This window comes from Schistocerca nitens, chromosome 1 (genome assembly GCF_023898315.1).
Source record: "Schistocerca nitens isolate TAMUIC-IGC-003100 chromosome 1, iqSchNite1.1, whole genome shotgun sequence".
Lineage (NCBI taxonomy): Eukaryota > Metazoa > Arthropoda > Insecta > Orthoptera > Acrididae > Schistocerca > Schistocerca nitens.
Window position 1 is genome coordinate 1,120,755,213 of NC_064614.1, and position 15,742 is coordinate 1,120,770,954.

At 52.6% G+C, this 15,742-nt stretch overlaps 30 non-coding genes across 30 annotated transcripts; all 30 read left to right on the forward strand.

Annotated features, from left to right (window-relative positions):
* The first annotated feature begins 5,641 nt into the window (after positions 1-5,641).
* On the forward strand, positions 5,642-5,713 carry Trnae-cuc (transfer RNA glutamic acid (anticodon CUC)). The gene has a single exon. It is a non-coding gene; the product is annotated as a tRNA-Glu (tRNA).
* A 382-nt stretch (positions 5,714-6,095) lies between these two features.
* On the forward strand, positions 6,096-6,167 carry Trnah-gug (transfer RNA histidin (anticodon GUG)). Its single transcript has one exon. It is a non-coding gene; the product is annotated as a tRNA-His (tRNA).
* A 287-nt stretch (positions 6,168-6,454) lies between these two features.
* Trnal-aag (transfer RNA leucine (anticodon AAG)) lies at positions 6,455-6,536 on the forward strand. The gene has a single exon. It is a non-coding gene; the product is annotated as a tRNA-Leu (tRNA).
* Positions 6,537-6,614: 78 nt separating this feature from the next.
* Trnal-cag (transfer RNA leucine (anticodon CAG)) lies at positions 6,615-6,696 on the forward strand. Its single transcript has one exon. It is a non-coding gene; the product is annotated as a tRNA-Leu (tRNA).
* Positions 6,697-6,975: 279 nt separating this feature from the next.
* On the forward strand, positions 6,976-7,047 carry Trnae-cuc (transfer RNA glutamic acid (anticodon CUC)). Its single transcript has one exon. It is a non-coding gene; the product is annotated as a tRNA-Glu (tRNA).
* Positions 7,048-7,429: 382 nt separating this feature from the next.
* Positions 7,430-7,501, forward strand: Trnah-gug (transfer RNA histidin (anticodon GUG)). Its single transcript has one exon. It is a non-coding gene; the product is annotated as a tRNA-His (tRNA).
* Positions 7,502-7,788: 287 nt separating this feature from the next.
* Trnal-aag (transfer RNA leucine (anticodon AAG)) lies at positions 7,789-7,870 on the forward strand. The gene has a single exon. It is a non-coding gene; the product is annotated as a tRNA-Leu (tRNA).
* Positions 7,871-7,948: 78 nt separating this feature from the next.
* Trnal-cag (transfer RNA leucine (anticodon CAG)) lies at positions 7,949-8,030 on the forward strand. Its single transcript has one exon. It is a non-coding gene; the product is annotated as a tRNA-Leu (tRNA).
* A 280-nt stretch (positions 8,031-8,310) lies between these two features.
* Positions 8,311-8,382, forward strand: Trnae-cuc (transfer RNA glutamic acid (anticodon CUC)). Its single transcript has one exon. It is a non-coding gene; the product is annotated as a tRNA-Glu (tRNA).
* A 382-nt stretch (positions 8,383-8,764) lies between these two features.
* On the forward strand, positions 8,765-8,837 carry Trnah-gug (transfer RNA histidin (anticodon GUG)). The gene has a single exon. It is a non-coding gene; the product is annotated as a tRNA-His (tRNA).
* Positions 8,838-9,124: 287 nt separating this feature from the next.
* On the forward strand, positions 9,125-9,206 carry Trnal-aag (transfer RNA leucine (anticodon AAG)). The gene has a single exon. It is a non-coding gene; the product is annotated as a tRNA-Leu (tRNA).
* A 78-nt stretch (positions 9,207-9,284) lies between these two features.
* Positions 9,285-9,366, forward strand: Trnal-cag (transfer RNA leucine (anticodon CAG)). Its single transcript has one exon. It is a non-coding gene; the product is annotated as a tRNA-Leu (tRNA).
* A 279-nt stretch (positions 9,367-9,645) lies between these two features.
* Positions 9,646-9,717, forward strand: Trnae-cuc (transfer RNA glutamic acid (anticodon CUC)). The gene has a single exon. It is a non-coding gene; the product is annotated as a tRNA-Glu (tRNA).
* Positions 9,718-10,099: 382 nt separating this feature from the next.
* On the forward strand, positions 10,100-10,171 carry Trnah-gug (transfer RNA histidin (anticodon GUG)). The gene has a single exon. It is a non-coding gene; the product is annotated as a tRNA-His (tRNA).
* Positions 10,172-10,458: 287 nt separating this feature from the next.
* On the forward strand, positions 10,459-10,540 carry Trnal-aag (transfer RNA leucine (anticodon AAG)). The gene has a single exon. It is a non-coding gene; the product is annotated as a tRNA-Leu (tRNA).
* A 78-nt stretch (positions 10,541-10,618) lies between these two features.
* Positions 10,619-10,700, forward strand: Trnal-cag (transfer RNA leucine (anticodon CAG)). The gene has a single exon. It is a non-coding gene; the product is annotated as a tRNA-Leu (tRNA).
* A 280-nt stretch (positions 10,701-10,980) lies between these two features.
* Trnae-cuc (transfer RNA glutamic acid (anticodon CUC)) lies at positions 10,981-11,052 on the forward strand. Its single transcript has one exon. It is a non-coding gene; the product is annotated as a tRNA-Glu (tRNA).
* Positions 11,053-11,434: 382 nt separating this feature from the next.
* Trnah-gug (transfer RNA histidin (anticodon GUG)) lies at positions 11,435-11,507 on the forward strand. Its single transcript has one exon. It is a non-coding gene; the product is annotated as a tRNA-His (tRNA).
* A 287-nt stretch (positions 11,508-11,794) lies between these two features.
* Trnal-aag (transfer RNA leucine (anticodon AAG)) lies at positions 11,795-11,876 on the forward strand. The gene has a single exon. It is a non-coding gene; the product is annotated as a tRNA-Leu (tRNA).
* A 78-nt stretch (positions 11,877-11,954) lies between these two features.
* Trnal-cag (transfer RNA leucine (anticodon CAG)) lies at positions 11,955-12,036 on the forward strand. The gene has a single exon. It is a non-coding gene; the product is annotated as a tRNA-Leu (tRNA).
* Positions 12,037-12,315: 279 nt separating this feature from the next.
* Trnae-cuc (transfer RNA glutamic acid (anticodon CUC)) lies at positions 12,316-12,387 on the forward strand. The gene has a single exon. It is a non-coding gene; the product is annotated as a tRNA-Glu (tRNA).
* A 382-nt stretch (positions 12,388-12,769) lies between these two features.
* Trnah-gug (transfer RNA histidin (anticodon GUG)) lies at positions 12,770-12,842 on the forward strand. The gene has a single exon. It is a non-coding gene; the product is annotated as a tRNA-His (tRNA).
* Positions 12,843-13,129: 287 nt separating this feature from the next.
* Positions 13,130-13,211, forward strand: Trnal-aag (transfer RNA leucine (anticodon AAG)). The gene has a single exon. It is a non-coding gene; the product is annotated as a tRNA-Leu (tRNA).
* Positions 13,212-13,289: 78 nt separating this feature from the next.
* On the forward strand, positions 13,290-13,371 carry Trnal-cag (transfer RNA leucine (anticodon CAG)). Its single transcript has one exon. It is a non-coding gene; the product is annotated as a tRNA-Leu (tRNA).
* A 280-nt stretch (positions 13,372-13,651) lies between these two features.
* Positions 13,652-13,723, forward strand: Trnae-cuc (transfer RNA glutamic acid (anticodon CUC)). The gene has a single exon. It is a non-coding gene; the product is annotated as a tRNA-Glu (tRNA).
* A 382-nt stretch (positions 13,724-14,105) lies between these two features.
* On the forward strand, positions 14,106-14,178 carry Trnah-gug (transfer RNA histidin (anticodon GUG)). The gene has a single exon. It is a non-coding gene; the product is annotated as a tRNA-His (tRNA).
* Positions 14,179-14,465: 287 nt separating this feature from the next.
* Trnal-aag (transfer RNA leucine (anticodon AAG)) lies at positions 14,466-14,547 on the forward strand. Its single transcript has one exon. It is a non-coding gene; the product is annotated as a tRNA-Leu (tRNA).
* Positions 14,548-14,625: 78 nt separating this feature from the next.
* On the forward strand, positions 14,626-14,707 carry Trnal-cag (transfer RNA leucine (anticodon CAG)). Its single transcript has one exon. It is a non-coding gene; the product is annotated as a tRNA-Leu (tRNA).
* A 280-nt stretch (positions 14,708-14,987) lies between these two features.
* Trnae-cuc (transfer RNA glutamic acid (anticodon CUC)) lies at positions 14,988-15,059 on the forward strand. Its single transcript has one exon. It is a non-coding gene; the product is annotated as a tRNA-Glu (tRNA).
* Positions 15,060-15,441: 382 nt separating this feature from the next.
* Trnah-gug (transfer RNA histidin (anticodon GUG)) lies at positions 15,442-15,514 on the forward strand. The gene has a single exon. It is a non-coding gene; the product is annotated as a tRNA-His (tRNA).
* The last annotated feature ends 228 nt before the right edge of the window (positions 15,515-15,742 follow it).

Consider the following 15,742-nt stretch of genomic DNA (forward strand, 5'->3'; position numbering starts at 1 on the left):
CTGCACCCATCTTTGTGTACTTTTATTTCTTACGTATTTTAACTATGTCTGGTATTTCTACATGTGTCGGGTTTCCGCCGCTCGTTCGGAGGCACAATTAGTCGTTCTTGCCGTTCCCTTGAATCATTACGGATGCACGGCTGTTTTTCACGATGTGCACATTATTTTTAACAAGTTGTGTAATTTCGTTTGTGTCTGGGGTCTGCCACGCATTGCCTGTGTGTTTCCCCGTTACTCTCACTATCATGCGCTGTCTTAACGGTGCATGTGCTGCTCTTGTTGTGCGCATCATTTTTTTTTCTCGCGTCTGATGAGTGACATCCGTTGCGGACATATTTCACTGTGCCTGCCACTCCCTTGCGTCGTTTGGCGGCACATGTGCATGCACATTTGTGCGAACTTTTTTATTCGCCTTTAACTGTGTCTGGTATATGTTGTATGCGGGCGGAACTTTTCGTCACTGTGTAGCCACAGTGTCTACTCCTTGTGACGCCGTTGCTTCCGCAGTTGTGCCCGTTTCTTTTATTTTAATAATTATTGTTATTATCTCTTGTCTGTGTCTGTTGTGTGCCCCCGTCGGAGGCAATGTCTCATCACTCGTGCCGACGACATGCATGGAATCGTATTGGCGGCGTACATGTACTTTTACTCTGTCAGTATCATTTATTATTTTACCTATGTCTCCTGTCTGCACCTGTTGGGGATGACTTTTACCGTTGTTGTCGATTCCATGCATCGTTTGGTAGCGCACATGACCTTTTGCTGTGCCACTTTATGCCTGTGATTTGCTTTGTGTCCGGCGTCGGCGGTTTGTTTTTTACCGATCCTGTCGCTCGACTGCGTCGTCCTCGCTGTGCCGGGGCACCTCTTCTTGTCTGTGCTTCTTGTCTGTGCTTAATTGTTGCTGTTTTCGCTATGCCTGGAGTTCGGTAGCCTGCAGTGGATCATTTTCGCCGTTCCTATTCACATGTTGCTTTGCTTGGTGGCGCCGTTGTGACCTTTATTGTGGACACTTCTTTCGTGTGTATTCTGAGTATGCTACCTGCCACCTGTCGGTATGCCATTTTTGCCGATCTTGTCCACAATACGCGTTACCTTCGCGGCGCTACAGCTTCGCTTCTTGTGAATACTGCATTTGTTGTTCCTTGCGTTGTGTATGGTTCCTGACACGCGTCGGTGGCATATTTTTACGGTAAATGTTAACAAAATGCGTAGTCCGCATAAGGTCCTTGCTTTAAATACTCTTTTATGTGAAACCCGTTGCCATGTCGCCTTTTTGCAAGAAGTGACACGTGAGGCTCTGATGCTTCTAACCGATCTGTGTGACTACGTTATTGTGGATAATGTGGTGTCTGATGACGTCACCGGTACTGCTATATTAGTCTGTCCCGGCCTCAGTGTCCCGAATATTGAGTGTCTACCTACTGGCCGCGCTATTGCGTGCACTATTGAAGGCGTCGTGTTTGTTAATGTTTACGCTCCTTCCGGCAGCGACTACGCGGCGCGGCGGCTCTTTTATGGTCAGGAGTTGTGTGAGGTTTTGCACCGGAACTCCGCTCATTTAATCTTAGGCGGTGACTTTAATGCGGTCACTGATGATCGCGACCAGGAGCCGCGCCCCAACAAGTGTCAGGAACTCCTCACGCTCATCACGAGTTTTAATCTTAAGGACACGTGGCGAATGCTCCACCCGGTTGAAACGGAGTATACCTATTTTTATCCAACGGGACATAGCCGGCTCGATCGGATATATGTGTCATCGTCACTAGCAGCCCCGGTGACTCGATCTGAGGTCAGGCCGGTTATTTTTTCAGATCACTGCTGCTATATTTGTGACCTCTCTCTTCCACTTCCTCGGCCTTCCTCTCGCAAAAATCTATGGAAGTTTAACTGCAGCCTGTTAGCCGACTCCCATTTTCAGCAGTCCTTTACTACTATGTGGCACAAACTTTTACAGACTAAACCCGGTGATAGTAGCGTCCTCGAGTGGTGGGTTGGCGCTGCCAAACCAGCAGTTCGGACCTTTTTAATCAATTTTAGTCGCGACGCAGCGCACTGGCGTCGCTCGACGTCACAATTTTATCAGAGCTGTTTAAAGCACCTCGCCCGACAAGTTACGGCCCAGCCGCATCTTCTTCCCGTTTTCAAACAATTTCAGGCCGAACTTTTGACCGATCTGCGGCGGAAGGGTAGAGGGCCGGTTACACGGAGCCAGCCTGTGGGTGCCGTGGACGGGGAGCCGCTCTCTATATATCATCTCAACAGAGAGCGGAAGATGCGCGAACGATTGGCCTTTAATGCGTGGATCACTCAGGATGGGATTAAAACTTCCGACAGGGTGACGATTGCCAATGAAATCCACGCACATTTTGCGTCACTTTTTCAAGATGTTGATGTCGATCCCGCTGCGTTGCGTCGTATTTTACAGGGGGTTCCTAATGTTTTAAGTCGCACAGACCGTGTCCATCTTAATGAGGCTTTTACGTCCGACGACTTGCACGAAGCTGTCAAGCGCAGTCCTAGGGGGAAATCTCCCGGAATGGACGGCATTCCCGCTGAATTTTATTTGCAGTTTTTTAACCCTCTACGTGATACTTTAACTGCTATCGCTAATGAAATTCTTAATGGCGCTCCTCTACCACCGGAGTTTGCAGCGGAGTGTATCACGCTCATTCCAAAATCGAAAGCGACGCCGACTATACATACTGTTCGACCGATCACCCTGTTGAACGCGGATTATAAGATCATGGCGAGGTGCGTCGCGCACAGACTGCGGCAAGTCATGCCGCGCGTTCTCTGTGAACATCAGACGTGTGCTGTTCGTGACAGGAATATTTTTGATGCAGTTCTGGCCTATAGGGACTGTATCGGTTTTGTACGCGGCAATAGGGTTCGGTCGGCAGCGATTATGTTGGTCGATTTCCAGAATGCTTTTGACAGGGTTGGCCATGCCTATTTACGGCGTGTTACGGTTGCCATGGGGTTTGGCCGTAAGTTTACCCACACGGTTCAGGGTTTTTTGCGCAATGCCACGTCGAGTGTCATCGTCAATGGGTCCCTCAGTCCACCTATCCGTCTGACTCGCTCGGTCAGACAGGGTTGCCCATTGTCAATGACACTTTACGCTTTGGCGCTCGACCCGCTGCTGCGGTCCATCTGCAACGAGTGTCCGGGGATCCAACTTGGGGACGATCGCCTTACTTGCCGGACTTATGCCGACGATCTTGGGGTGTTCTTGGGTTGGCCGGCAGATGTAGATACCCTGTATTCTGTTCTCCGGCAATTTGAGAAGGCGACGGGGGCCATTATGAATGTTCACAAGACGGTTTTGCTTCCCCTTACTCCACGGATGAGCCATGTGCGTCGACATTGGTTCAGTGTTGTTCAGCAGCACAAGGTCTTGGGGGTTATTTTATCTGCTAATCCTCAGCGCATGGAGGCTCTGAATTGGCGTCCCACCTTACACAAAATTAGGGCGGTTGTTAAAATTCATGCGGCCCGCCATTTGGCGCTATACGATAAGGTGCAGCTTATCAATCATACTATCTTCGCTAAAGCGTGGTATTTAGCTCAAGTTCTCCCGGTTCCCAAGCTCCTAGCCCGCGCTATTAAACAGGCCGTCTACTGGCTCCTTTGGAAAGGGGACATTTTCAAAGTCTCCTTAGCCACCTGCACCTTAAATCCAGCCGATGGGGGACTCGGTCTGGTGGATTTTTCCGCCAAATGCGCGGCGCTCCTCCTCAAACGGACTACGGCCGTATTAGAGAAGGGTACCAGCAGTGCTACGGTTGTGTTGTTCACTCAATATCGCCCGCCTTCTGTAGTTGCCCCGGTCTCTGTCAGCCACATACCCTTTGCGCTGAATTACGTGCGGCGTTTTTATTTTGACAACAGCTATCTTGCGTATGGTGGCTCCAGCGGAGGTCGTGTCGGCGACATTATCCATGCTCTGCGGGGATCACCGGCCCGGAACAAGTGGGAGTACCGCATGCCGCACACTGACTGGCGAACAGTTTGGCGCAACATCGCCACACCCGTCCTCCCTGCCCACGTTAGGGCGACGTGGTATAAAGTCGTCAATGGTACTATTCCAACAAATGCTAAACTGCACTCTATTCATCTGAGTCCGTCCCCCGCCTGTGAAGAGTGCCATGAAGAGGATAGCATTGAACATCGCTTTGTGTGCCGTCGGTTCCGTGCTGTGTGGGACACTGCTAGGGATCTGGTGCGTCTCATCAACAGGGTGTCTATGGCGCAGGTGATAGTGGCAGATGCGATGGTACCCCAGTGTAAGGCGTTCCCGACCACCAAGCGCAACGCCACCATCTGGTTACTCGGTCATACCATCCACTCTTTGTTTTGTCTTAAACTGACTGACCGTCTGGATTTTCTCACGTACTTATGGGCTGAACATGGCAAGTCCCGTGTTCGAAGTGATTATGCTCTGACTTTTGCGAATTTTTTGCATGTCGCCTTGGCGCATGCTTATACTCTATTCCCGATGTTGACTTAATTAAATTTACATTTTCCTGCTTAAAATTATGACGTGATTGAACGTGCCCTCGTCTTGTGATGAATGTCTATTTAGTACCAGTAACGATAAATATAACGTAAACGGGAGACGTTTCTCCCTTGGGAAATGCCTCGTATATGGTCATATGCGGGGATATTTTGTTTTAGCTTTCTTTATTTTCTTATTGTTTCCCACTTTGCCATGTCTTGGTATGGGATCGTGATGCCAAGGAGAGGCGTTGTGTGACAGTGTCCCCCCGTTTTTGTGGACATTTCGTTGTGTTTCATTGATTTACTTTGGTCAGGATTCCTGGTGTGTTTTTCCTCATTGCATTGCTTATTTTCTTTTCTTTGTCGTTTCTTCGGCGTGCTTACCGTTACTCGGTCCTTCACGATGTACGTCCGTGTTTCATGATTTTTTGCATTGCTGGATGGCGTTTTGCTTTGTGCGCTGACTGGACTTTTCCTTGACTTCTTCCAGCCGGTTCTATGTCTATATATATATATATATATATATATATATATATATATATATATATATATATATATATATATATACTTTTTGTTTTCGCACTTCACGGAGCCTTCATGTAACTACCCTGCTTTCCGTGGAGCTGCATACGTTTTTGTTTTCCCTTCTCACAAGGAATGCCTCACAGGAAGGAGGCTTACTTTGCTACTTTCTTTAGTCAACGTTCGTTTTCGTTTACGTTACATCTGGCAACAGCACTAACTATAGCTGAGAAGCTCGCCGACGAAGGCGTTATTTGGAGAGCGCACGGCCGGGCTATAAGGGGAGTTGGGAGGCCCGAAAAAAGAAAGAAAAAAAAAAAAAAAAAAAAAGCTGCCAATGTTTTCTGTCTCGAAAGCAGGAGCACTGATTACCCGCGAAGGGAACAGCGCAGCAAGCCGTGAGCGTCTCTTTCTTAAATTGTCGTAGCAGCACAGTGCGTGGTGCAACGACAGGATTCACAGGCGCAGTCTGGTGTCACGATTGCTGGCGTTCGTCTCCACGAAATGCGTCCCGAGCATGCCGTTCTACAAAGTGGAAACGCTAAATTTTGGCCGTTGTCGTCAAGTAGCGTGTGTACTGTTTGCTGCGTTCGCTGGAGGAGCGCTTGCGTCGTTATCCGGTGTGGTCTAGTGGCTAGGATGCCTGGCTCTCACCCAGGAGGCCCGGGTTCGATTCCCGGTACCGGAAATGCGCATTTTGTTGCTCCTCTTATGCGACTTGGCCCGACTTAGCTCGACTGACGCTCCGCTGACGCTTGCAGAAAATTACGTTAAGTACGATTCGCGGTCACAAGTGACGGCGAGAGCGATGCGACGTCTGTCCACCTCTTATTGAGGCACATACCTGTGGTCAACAGAGTTGGAGGACTGCAAGACATTGCCACGGGGGTTGAATGCAGCTAACCACACTGCTTAGTGTCCTTACAGCGCAGACACGTTCGTTTGCCAGTATACATATAATGGAGACCGCGTCTGGCACAGCTGTGGGGAGACACAGTGGTGTGTGGGCCGAGCTTTGCTGTTCATCGCCACTTGCAGTCGCGAGAACTGCCGTCGGCGGTGCCTCCGTGGCCGTGATCGTCTAGTGGTTAGGACAATGCGTTGTGGCCGCAATAACCCAGGTTCGAATCCTGGTCACGGCAATTTTTAAAGTTTTGCCTTGCTGTCGCTGCAGTGACGATTGTGACTCAGTGTTTGAAATTACGGTGCCCTCTTGATTTTTCACTCATGTTCCGCAGGCTGCGGGTGGCACTACCAATTCATTATCAACACGTAATGCCGCCGCACCAGAGAGCGGGCAGCTGCCTGTGTAGTTAATCTCTATTCGAAAATGGCAGTTGTTTGAGGTGCAATGGATGAGCAGCCAGTCGCAGCAGAACAGGAAGCTGTGTCGTGCACTGTTTCTACAAAAGCGAAGAACACCGGCACAGGTAGCGTGGCCGAGCGGTCTAAGGCGCTGGTTTAAGGCACCAGTCTCTTCGGAGGCGTGGGTTCGAATCCCACCGCTGCCAGCTTTTTCTCGTTTTTTGTGCCATTGCGATGTTTTCTCGTGGGGTAGAACGCAGCTCCTGTGACCGCCGTGCCACGTAGGTAGCGTGGCCGAGCGGTCTAAGGCGCTGGTTTCAGGCACCAGTCTCTTCGGAGGCGTGGGTTCGAATCCCACCGCTGCCAATGTTTTCTGTCTCGAAAGCAGGAGCACTGATTACCCGCGAAGGGAACAGCGCAGCAAGCCGTGAGCGTCTCCTTCTTAAATTGTCGTAGCAGCACAGTGCGTGGTGCAACGACAGGATTCACAGGCGCAGTCTGGTGTCACGATTGCTGGCGTTCGTCTCCACGAAATGCGTCCCGAGCATGCCGTTCTACAAAGTGGAAACGCTAAATTTTGGCCGTTGTCGTCAAGTAGCGTGTGTACTGTTTGCTGCGTTCGCTGGAGGAGCGCTTGCGTCGTTATCCGGTGTGGTCTAGTGGCTAGGATGCCTGGCTCTCACCCAGGAGGCCCGGGTTCGATTCCCGGTACCGGAAATGCGCATTTTGTTGCTCCTCTTATGCGACTTGGCCCGACTTAGCTCGACTGACGCTCCGCTGACGCTTGCAGAAAATTACGTTAAGTACGATTCGCGGTCACAAGTGACGGCGAGAGCGATGCGACGTCTGTCCACCTCTTATTGAGGCACATACCTGTGGTCAACAGAGTTGGAGGACTGCAAGACATTGCCACGGGGGTTGAATGCAGCTAACCACACTGCTTAGTGTCCTTACAGCGCAGACACGTTCGTTTGCCAGTATACATATAATGGAGACCGCGTCTGGCACAGCTGTGGGGAGACACAGTGGTGTGTGGGCCGAGCTTTGCTGTTCATCGCCACTTGCAGTCGCGAGAACTGCCGTCGGCGGTGCCTCCGTGGCCGTGATCGTCTAGTGGTTAGGACAATGCGTTGTGGCCGCAATAACCCAGGTTCGAATCCTGGTCACGGCAATTTTTAAAGTTTTGCCTTGCTGTCGCTGCAGTGACGATTGTGACTCAGTGTTTGAAATTACGGTGCCCTCTTGATTTTTCACTCATGTTCCGCAGGCTGCGGGTGGCACTACCAATTCATTATCAACACGTAATGCCGCCGCACCAGAGAGCGGGCAGCTGCCTGTGTAGTTAATCTCTATTCGAAAATGGCAGTTGTTTGAGGTGCAATGGATGAGCAGCCAGTCGCAGCAGAACAGGAAGCTGTGTCGTGCACTGTTTCTACAAAAGCGAAGAACACCGGCACAGGTAGCGTGGCCGAGCGGTCTAAGGCGCTGGTTTAAGGCACCAGTCTCTTCGGAGGCGTGGGTTCGAATCCCACCGCTGCCAGCTTTTTCTCGTTTTTTGTGCCATTGCGATGTTTTCTCGTGGGGTAGAACGCAGCTCCTGTGACCGCCGTGCCACGTAGGTAGCGTGGCCGAGCGGTCTAAGGCGCTGGTTTCAGGCACCAGTCTCTTCGGAGGCGTGGGTTCGAATCCCACCGCTGCCAATGTTTTCTGTCTCGAAAGCAGGAGCACTGATTACCCGCGAAGGGAACAGCGCAGCAAGCCGTGAGCGTCTCCTTCTTAAATTGTCGTAGCAGCACAGTGCGTGGTGCAACGACAGGATTCACAGGCGCAGTCTGGTGTCACGATTGCTGGCGTTCGTCTCCACGAAATGCGTCCCGAGCATGCCGTTTCTACAAAGTGGAAACGCTAAATTTTGGCCGTTGTCGTCAAGTAGCGTGTGTACTGTTTGCTGCGTTCGCTGGAGGAGCGCTTGCGTCGTTATCCGGTGTGGTCTAGTGGCTAGGATGCCTGGCTCTCACCCAGGAGGCCCGGGTTCGATTCCCGGTACCGGAAATGCGCATTTTGTTGCTCCTCTTATGCGACTTGGCCCGACTTAGCTCGACTGACGCTCCGCTGACGCTTGCAGAAAATTACGTTAAGTACGATTCGCGGTCACAAGTGACGGCGAGAGCGATGCGACGTCTGTCCACCTCTTATTGAGGCACATACCTGTGGTCAACAGAGTTGGAGGACTGCAAGACATTGCCACGGGGGTTGAATGCAGCTAACCACACTGCTTAGTGTCCTTACAGCGCAGACACGTTCGTTTGCCAGTATACATATAATGGAGACCGCGTCTGGCACAGCTGTGGGGAGACACAGTGGTGTGTGGGCCGAGCTTTGCTGTTCATCGCCACTTGCAGTCGCGAGAACTGCCGTCGGCGGTGCCTCCGTGGCCGTGATCGTCTAGTGGTTAGGACATTGCGTTGTGGCCGCAATAACCCAGGTTTCGAATCCTGGTCACGGCAATTTTTAAAGTTTTGCCTTGCTGTCGCTGCAGTGACGATTGTGACTCAGTGTTTGAAATTACGGTGCCCTCTTGATTTTTCACTCATGTTCCGCAGGCTGCGGGTGGCACTACCAATTCATTATCAACACGTAATGCCGCCGCACCAGAGAGCGGGCAGCTGCCTGTGTAGTTAATCTCTATTCGAAAATGGCAGTTGTTTGAGGTGCAATGGATGAGCAGCCAGTCGCAGCAGAACAGGAAGCTGTGTCGTGCACTGTTTCTACAAAAGCGAAGAACACGGGCACAGGTAGCGTGGCCGAGCGGTCTAAGGCGCTGGTTTAAGGCACCAGTCTCTTCGGAGGCGTGGTTTCGAATCCCACCGCTGCCAGCTTTTTCTCGTTTTTTGTGCCATTGCGATGTTTTCTCGTGGGGTAGAACGCAGCTCCTGTGACCGCCGTGCCACGTAGGTAGCGTGGCCGAGCGGTCTAAGGCGCTGGTTTCAGGCACCAGTCTCTTCGGAGGCGTGGGTTCGAATCCCACCGCTGCCAATGTTTTCTGTCTCGAAAGCAGGAGCACTGATTACCCGCGAAGGGAACAGCGCAGCAAGCCGTGAGCGTCTCTTTCTTAAATTGTCGTAGCAGCACAGTGCGTGGTGCAACGACAGGATTCACAGGCGCAGTCTGGTGTCACGATTGCTGGCGTTCGTCTCCACGAAATGCGTCCCGAGCATGCCGTTCTACAAAGTGGAAACGCTAAATTTTGGCCGTTGTCGTCAAGTAGCGTGTGTACTGTTTGCTGCGTTCGCTGGAGGAGCGCTTGCGTCGTTATCCGGTGTGGTCTAGTGGCTAGGATGCCTGGCTCTCACCCAGGAGGCCCGGGTTCGATTCCCGGTACCGGAAATGCGCATTTTGTTGCTCCTCTTATGCGACTTGGCCCGACTTAGCTCGACTGACGCTCCGCTGACGCTTGCAGAAAATTACGTTAAGTACGATTCGCGGTCACAAGTGACGGCGAGAGCGATGCGACGTCTGTCCACCTCTTATTGAGGCACATACCTGTGGTCAACAGAGTTGGAGGACTGCAAGACATTGCCACGGGGGTTGAATGCAGCTAACCACACTGCTTAGTGTCCTTACAGCGCAGACACGTTCGTTTGCCAGTATACATATAATGGAGACCGCGTCTGGCACAGCTGTGGGGAGACACAGTGGTGTGTGGGCCGAGCTTTGCTGTTCATCGCCACTTGCAGTCGCGAGAACTGCCGTCGGCGGTGCCTCCGTGGCCGTGATCGTCTAGTGGTTAGGACAATGCGTTGTGGCCGCAATAACCCAGGTTCGAATCCTGGTCACGGCAATTTTTAAAGTTTTGCCTTGCTGTCGCTGCAGTGACGATTGTGACTCAGTGTTTGAAATTACGGTGCCCTCTTGATTTTTCACTCATGTTCCGCAGGCTGCGGGTGGCACTACCAATTCATTATCAACACGTAATGCCGCCGCACCAGAGAGCGGGCAGCTGCCTGTGTAGTTAATCTCTATTCGAAAATGGCAGTTGTTTGAGGTGCAATGGATGAGCAGCCAGTCGCAGCAGAACAGGAAGCTGTGTCGTGCACTGTTTCTACAAAAGCGAAGAACACCGGCACAGGTAGCGTGGCCGAGCGGTCTAAGGCGCTGGTTTAAGGCACCAGTCTCTTCGGAGGCGTGGGTTCGAATCCCACCGCTGCCAGCTTTTTCTCGTTTTTTGTGCCATTGCGATGTTTTCTCGTGGGGTAGAACGCAGCTCCTGTGACCGCCGTGCCACGTAGGTAGCGTGGCCGAGCGGTCTAAGGCGCTGGTTTCAGGCACCAGTCTCTTCGGAGGCGTGGGTTCGAATCCCACCGCTGCCAATGTTTTCTGTCTCGAAAGCAGGAGCACTGATTACCCGCGAAGGGAACAGCGCAGCAAGCCGTGAGCGTCTCCTTCTTAAATTGTCGTAGCAGCACAGTGCGTGGTGCAACGACAGGATTCACAGGCGCAGTCTGGTGTCACGATTGCTGGCGTTCGTCTCCACGAAATGCGTCCCGAGCATGCCGTTTCTACAAAGTGGAAACGCTAAATTTTGGCCGTTGTCGTCAAGTAGCGTGTGTACTGTTTGCTGCGTTCGCTGGAGGAGCGCTTGCGTCGTTATCCGGTGTGGTCTAGTGGCTAGGATGCCTGGCTCTCACCCAGGAGGCCCGGGTTCGATTCCCGGTACCGGAAATGCGCATTTTGTTGCTCCTCTTATGCGACTTGGCCCGACTTAGCTCGACTGACGCTCCGCTGACGCTTGCAGAAAATTACGTTAAGTACGATTCGCGGTCACAAGTGACGGCGAGAGCGATGCGACGTCTGTCCACCTCTTATTGAGGCACATACCTGTGGTCAACAGAGTTGGAGGACTGCAAGACATTGCCACGGGGGTTGAATGCAGCTAACCACACTGCTTAGTGTCCTTACAGCGCAGACACGTTCGTTTGCCAGTATACATATAATGGAGACCGCGTCTGGCACAGCTGTGGGGAGACACAGTGGTGTGTGGGCCGAGCTTTGCTGTTCATCGCCACTTGCAGTCGCGAGAACTGCCGTCGGCGGTGCCTCCGTGGCCGTGATCGTCTAGTGGTTAGGACATTGCGTTGTGGCCGCAATAACCCAGGTTTCGAATCCTGGTCACGGCAATTTTTAAAGTTTTGCCTTGCTGTCGCTGCAGTGACGATTGTGACTCAGTGTTTGAAATTACGGTGCCCTCTTGATTTTTCACTCATGTTCCGCAGGCTGCGGGTGGCACTACCAATTCATTATCAACACGTAATGCCGCCGCACCAGAGAGCGGGCAGCTGCCTGTGTAGTTAATCTCTATTCGAAAATGGCAGTTGTTTGAGGTGCAATGGATGAGCAGCCAGTCGCAGCAGAACAGGAAGCTGTGTCGTGCACTGTTTCTACAAAAGCGAAGAACACGGGCACAGGTAGCGTGGCCGAGCGGTCTAAGGCGCTGGTTTAAGGCACCAGTCTCTTCGGAGGCGTGGTTTCGAATCCCACCGCTGCCAGCTTTTTCTCGTTTTTTGTGCCATTGCGATGTTTTCTCGTGGGGTAGAACGCAGCTCCTGTGACCGCCGTGCCACGTAGGTAGCGTGGCCGAGCGGTCTAAGGCGCTGGTTTCAGGCACCAGTCTCTTCGGAGGCGTGGGTTCGAATCCCACCGCTGCCAATGTTTTCTGTCTCGAAAGCAGGAGCACTGATTACCCGCGAAGGGAACAGCGCAGCAAGCCGTGAGCGTCTCTTTCTTAAATTGTCGTAGCAGCACAGTGCGTGGTGCAACGACAGGATTCACAGGCGCAGTCTGGTGTCACGATTGCTGGCGTTCGTCTCCACGAAATGCGTCCCGAGCATGCCGTTCTACAAAGTGGAAACGCTAAATTTTGGCCGTTGTCGTCAAGTAGCGTGTGTACTGTTTGCTGCGTTCGCTGGAGGAGCGCTTGCGTCGTTATCCGGTGTGGTCTAGTGGCTAGGATGCCCGGCTCTCACCCAGGAGGCCCGGGTTCGATTCCCGGTACCGGAAATGCGCATTTTGTTGCTCCTCTTATGCGACTTGGCCCGACTTAGCTCGACTGACGCTCCGCTGACGCTTGCAGAAAATTACGTTAAGTACGATTCGCGGTCACAAGTGACGGCGAGAGCGATGCGACGTCTGTCCACCTCTTATTGAGGCACATACCTGTGGTCAACAGAGTTGGAGGACTGCAAGACATTGCCACGGGGGTTGAATGCAGCTAACCACACTGCTTAGTGTCCTTACAGCGCAGACACGTTCGTTTGCCAGTATACATATAATGGAGACCGCGTCTGGCACAGCTGTGGGGAGACACAGTGGTGTGTGGGCCGAGCTTTGCTGTTCATCGCCACTTGCAGTCGCGAGAACTGCCGTCGGCGGTGCCTCCGTGGCCGTGATCGTCTAGTGGTTAGGACATTGCGTTGTGGCCGCAATAACCCAGGTTTCGAATCCTGGTCACGGCAATTTTTAAAGTTTTGCCTTGCTGTCGCTGCAGTGACGATTGTGACTCAGTGTTTGAAATTACGGTGCCCTCTTGATTTTTCACTCATGTTCCGCAGGCTGCGGGTGGCACTACCAATTCATTATCAACACGTAATGCCGCCGCACCAGAGAGCGGGCAGCTGCCTGTGTAGTTAATCTCTATTCGAAAATGGCAGTTGTTTGAGGTGCAATGGATGAGCAGCCAGTCGCAGCAGAACAGGAAGCTGTGTCGTGCACTGTTTCTACAAAAGCGAAGAACACCGGCACAGGTAGCGTGGCCGAGCGGTCTAAGGCGCTGGTTTAAGACACCAGTCTCTTCGGAGGCGTGGGTTCGAATCCCACCGCTGCCAGCTTTTTCTCGTTTTTTGTGCCATTGCGATGTTTTCTCGTGGGGTAGAACGCAGCTCCTGTGACCGCCGTGCCACGTAGGTAGCGTGGCCGAGCGGTCTAAGGCGCTGGTTTCAGGCACCAGTCTCTTCGGAGGCGTGGGTTCGAATCCCACCGCTGCCAATGTTTTCTGTCTCGAAAGCAGGAGCACTGATTACCCGCGAAGGGAACAGCGCAGCAAGCCGTGAGCGTCTCCTTCTTAAATTGTCGTAGCAGCACAGTGCGTGGTGCAACGACAGGATTCACAGGCGCAGTCTGGTGTCACGATTGCTGGCGTTCGTCTCCACGAAATGCGTCCCGAGCATGCCGTTTCTACAAAGTGGAAACGCTAAATTTTGGCCGTTGTCGTCAAGTAGCGTGTGTACTGTTTGCTGCGTTCGCTGGAGGAGCGCTTGCGTCGTTATCCGGTGTGGTCTAGTGGCTAGGATGCCTGGCTCTCACCCAGGAGGCCCGGGTTCGATTCCCGGTACCGGAAATGCGCATTTTGTTGCTCCTCTTATGCGACTTGGCCCGACTTAGCTCGACTGACGCTCCGCTGACGCTTGCAGAAAATTACGTTAAGTACGATTCGCGGTCACAAGTGACGGCGAGAGCGATGCGACGTCTGTCCACCTCTTATTGAGGCACATACCTGTGGTCAACAGAGTTGGAGGACTGCAAGACATTGCCACGGGGGTTGAATGCAGCTAACCACACTGCTTAGTGTCCTTACAGCGCAGACACGTTCGTTTGCCAGTATACATATAATGGAGACCGCGTCTGGCACAGCTGTGGGGAGACACAGTGGTGTGTGGGCCGAGCTTTGCTGTTCATCGCCACTTGCAGTCGCGAGAACTGCCGTCGGCGGTGCCTCCGTGGCCGTGATCGTCTAGTGGTTAGGACATTGCGTTGTGGCCGCAATAACCCAGGTTTCGAATCCTGGTCACGGCAATTTTTAAAGTTTTGCCTTGCTGTCGCTGCAGTGACGATTGTGACTCAGTGTTTGAAATTACGGTGCCCTCTTGATTTTTCACTCATGTTCCGCAGGCTGCGGGTGGCACTACCAATTCATTATCAACACGTAATGCCGCCGCACCAGAGAGCGGGCAGCTGCCTGTGTAGTTAATCTCTATTCGAAAATGGCAGTTGTTTGAGGTGCAATGGATGAGCAGCCAGTCGCAGCAGAACAGGAAGCTGTGTCGTGCACTGTTTCTACAAAAGCGAAGAACACCGGCACAGGTAGCGTGGCCGAGCGGTCTAAGGCGCTGGTTTAAGGCACCAGTCTCTTCGGAGGCGTGGGTTCGAATCCCACCGCTGCCAGCTTTTTCTCGTTTTTTGTGCCATTGCGATGTTTTCTCGTGGGGTAGAACGCAGCTCCTGTGACCGCCGTGCCACGTAGGTAGCGTGGCCGAGCGGTCTAAGGCGCTGGTTTCAGGCACCAGTCTCTTCGGAGGCGTGGGTTCGAATCCCACCGCTGCCAATGTTTTCTGTCTCGAAAGCAGGAGCACTGATTACCCGCGAAGGGAACAGCGCAGCAAGCCGTGAGCGTCTCCTTCTTAAATTGTCGTAGCAGCACAGTGCGTGGTGCAACGACAGGATTCACAGGCGCAGTCTGGTGTCACGATTGCTGGCGTTCGTCTCCACGAAATGCGTCCCGAGCATGCCGTTTCTACAAAGTGGAAACGCTAAATTTTGGCCGTTGTCGTCAAGTAGCGTGTGTACTGTTTGCTGCGTTCGCTGGAGGAGCGCTTGCGTCGTTATCCGGTGTGGTCTAGTGGCTAGGATGCCTGGCTCTCACCCAGGAGGCCCGGGTTCGATTCCCGGTACCGGAAATGCGCATTTTGTTGCTCCTCTTATGCGACTTGGCCCGACTTAGCTCGACTGACGCTCCGCTGACGCTTGCAGAAAATTACGTTAAGTACGATTCGCGGTCACAAGTGACGGCGAGAGCGATGCGACGTCTGTCCACCTCTTATTGAGGCACATACCTGTGGTCAACAGAGTTGGAGGACTGCAAGACATTGCCACGGGGGTTGAATGCAGCTAACCACACTGCTTAGTGTCCTTACAGCGCAGACACGTTCGTTTGCCAGTATACATATAATGGAGACCGCGTCTGGCACAGCTGTGGGGAGACACAGTGGTGTGTGGGCCGAGCTTTGCTGTTCATCGCCACTTGCAGTCGCGAGAACTGCCGTCGGCGGTGCCTCCGTGGCCGTGATCGTCTAGTGGTTAGGACATTGCGTTGTGGCCGCAATAACCCAGGTTTCGAATCCTGGTCACGGCAATTTTTAAAGTTTTGCCTTGCTGTCGCTGCAGTGACGATTGTGACTCAGTGTTTGAAATTACGGTGCCCTCTTGATTTTTCACTCATGTTCCGCAGGCTGCGGGTGGCACTACCAATTCATTATCAACACGTAATGCCGCCGCACCAGAGAGCGGGCAGCTGCCTGTGTAGTTAATCTCTATTCGAAAATGGCAGTTGTTTGAGGTGCAATGGATGAGCAGCCAGTCG